General features: G+C 48.2%; 1 pseudogene; it reads right to left on the bottom strand.

Annotated features, from left to right (window-relative positions):
* Positions 1-1,379: 1,379 nt before the first annotated feature.
* LOC136169089 (septin-6 pseudogene) lies at positions 1,380-2,681 on the bottom strand (annotated as a pseudogene).
* Between the last annotated feature and the right edge of the window lie 240 nt (positions 2,682-2,921).

Here is a 2,921-nt window from a genome sequence, read left to right as displayed (position 1 = left end):
ACACAGTCTGGGCGGGGATTTATTCAGACTGAAGGACTGAAGCAGTGACGACACCAGCTGATCCTTCCCCGACTCGGGCAGTGGGTCTGGCCAGGTGTTTGCTGTGTCCACCAGCCCAGCTGTGTTTCCTGAGCAGTAAGGGTGGTTATCAGCCCTGAGGGAGGTGGGCAGACAAAGCACCAGAGATGGGGGCTCGAGCCTGCAGTTTTCTCTGTGTTGGGTTAGGAAACCCCAATTAGTTCCAGCCCCACCCCACCTGCTCACCACCAAGACCTCAGACCCGTGACCCTGGCTCTGCCCAGAGAAGCCGCTCCTGAGCACCCTGGAGGGTCTCCCTTTTTTTTTTGAGCATTTCTTTGAATTTTATTGAAAATTGACATGGACATTAGAAAGATATTAAGCTAAACGGTGCTGGTTTGGGGTTGTTTCTCCTGGCGAAAGAAAGCCCCAGAGGAGCAACGACTGGTCACATTTCTGAGCAAAAAGAACAAAGGAGAAGAAAGGAAGAATGAACACAGATTCTGGAAAACATGCAAATAGGTTGTCTCAGGAGACACGGGACAGTAGAATGGCAATGGTCATAGGGTTATATGGGGATGGGCACACTCAAATGGTATTTCAATGCAAGTTAAATCAATGAATTCAAGACAGATTTATCAACATCAAAGCTCTCCCTCCAGGTCCCACACTGAGCAGAAACCTCTCTCAAAACCCCAAATGGCCTTGGAAGACTGAATGGAGTAATTTTGCTCTCACTAAGCTTAAACTCCCCCATCTCTCCTTTCCTTTCTCCACCTGAATGTTAGTAGATCCACTCACCCTGCTTGCTGAGGGGGTCTGCAGAAGGTCTGTGAATGCTGAAGAAGATATGAATGTTGCTTGACTTTCTCATCCATACTCAGAAATGTTTAATAGTGGCTGTAGACAATTGACCCACTGAACCAGAGAACTGGTGTTTAAAAAGAAAAACAGAAAACTCAGATGAAAAACTTGCAAACAGTACTTCTACACCCACAGCTGAGCTCTCCTGCCTCAGTCACTTACACTTGGGTGAGTCATCCTGCAGTTGTCTCTCTGAGGTTACATTGAGTCCATTCTCCAGCTTGGACGGATCTTTTCCTGCCTTGTTAGATTAGGACAAGACACTTTGATTTAAAATACCATGTAAGTTTGGAGAGAGCTTCTTGCCTGGACACTTGAAGACTTGTTAAGAGAGAGAGAGAGAGTGTGTGTGTGTGTGTGTGTGTGCATGCACATGAGCAAACGCGCACAATTTGGAGGGAGAGGGTATTGGTTGGTTTCTGGTTTGAGACAATATGAAACCCTAGCTCTTCTATAATGGTAGTCTTTTCATTTAGACTTAGTGCAGCTGCTGAAGATTAAAAAAAGTTTTTCTTCTCTTTGTCTCTTTTCAGAGTCTGTGAGGCTCCAGGCTGGGAGCCCTGGAACTGGAGCAGCTCGGCAGCCGTCTTCCTCTGTTTGAAAGTGTCCACTTCATCATCCAGGGATTTCTTCTTATTCTCTAGCTTCTTCTCATCCAGGTGTAGTTTCTTCAGACGGTCAAATTTGTCATGCAGCTCTTTCTCTGCCTCTTGAAGCTCAGCTTTTTTTTTCAGCTTTTTTCTCTTTGACTCTCTGAATGAAAATCTGTCTCATCTCCTCTTGTTTTTTTTTTTTTTTTTTGAGCTCCTCTATGAACTTGTTCCTTTTGATCTCATATGTCTTCTGTAAACTGAATGGTTTTCTGTCAGGGTCAGTGTCCTTGAAGCCCATCTCCTCCAGCTTACAGTGGCGGTACAGCTCATAGTACGGGCTGTGGGTCTGCTCTCAGAGATCCTCCATGTTGACTCAGATCAGCATCTCCTGCAGCTTCACAAAGTCACAGTGGGCTTCATTTTCAGCTTGCGCCCCAGGGATACTGCCACACTTTCATCATCTTGTTACCTATCTTCAGTTCTTCTGTGCTGCCCATGACAGCAAACGGCAGGTGGGCATTTATGGTTCTGTTGATCTCTGCTGCTAACGTGTCATCTGTAGGGAATTGGTAGATCTGGACTCTGTTGCTGACAAGCTCGCTGGTGATTTTGATTTGAACTTGGTTAGCTCACCCTTAGAAATGGCATCTGATTTGATGATGATGGAGATGATGTTCATCTTACTATCCAAGTTCTTCATAGTCCCTAGGTCCAGAGACTTCAAGGAATGACCCTTGTGGGTGATGAAGCACAAGCAGGCATGGATGCGAGAGTCATGGTAGGTGTGTAGTACCCTGCAGATCTTCAGCTCCTACTACAGGTAGGCCTCAAACTGGGCATCGATGAATTCCACGATGGGCTTGTAGCTGTCCTCCTTGTTGATCTGGTCCCCGAAGCCCACCATGTTAACAATTGTCAGGTTTAGCCCCATGTTGCTCTCTTGAAGGTCAGAGGTATTGGACCGGAGCTGGATTCCCGGCTGTGTGTGGGTGGCTGGCTCCCCCTCGACCTTGGTGTTGAACAGGGTGTCCATGAGGGTGGCTTGCCCAAACCTGTCTCTCCCATGCACAGGATGTTGAAGCAGAAGCCCTGGCTGACTGACTTATTCACCAGCTGGTTGGGCAAGCTGTCAAACCCCACATGTCCAGCCAGGGGGACCGTTCGGCAACCTTTACCCACCTGGCGAGCTATATCGGTCACTGCCATTGATCCTGCATCCGCCAGGGCTGCCATGGGTGCTGCCGCAATGAGAGCTAGAGCACAGGAAACAGCCAGGGTCTCCCTCTTGATGGGCCCACAATGTTTATTTCTACAGAAATGTTGTCTGAGCCCCTGGCAGTCTAGGTCTGTGTGGCTGGTTGCCTAGAGTCTGACGCTGCTGGGGGACAGTGAGATGTGATGTGGGACTGAGATGGGTTGGGGGGACCACCTCCCTCTCCTGAGAGT

This window comes from Muntiacus reevesi, chromosome 5 (genome assembly GCF_963930625.1).
Source record: "Muntiacus reevesi chromosome 5, mMunRee1.1, whole genome shotgun sequence".
Lineage (NCBI taxonomy): Eukaryota > Metazoa > Chordata > Mammalia > Artiodactyla > Cervidae > Muntiacus > Muntiacus reevesi.
This window is presented reverse-complemented; position numbering and strand designations above follow the sequence as displayed.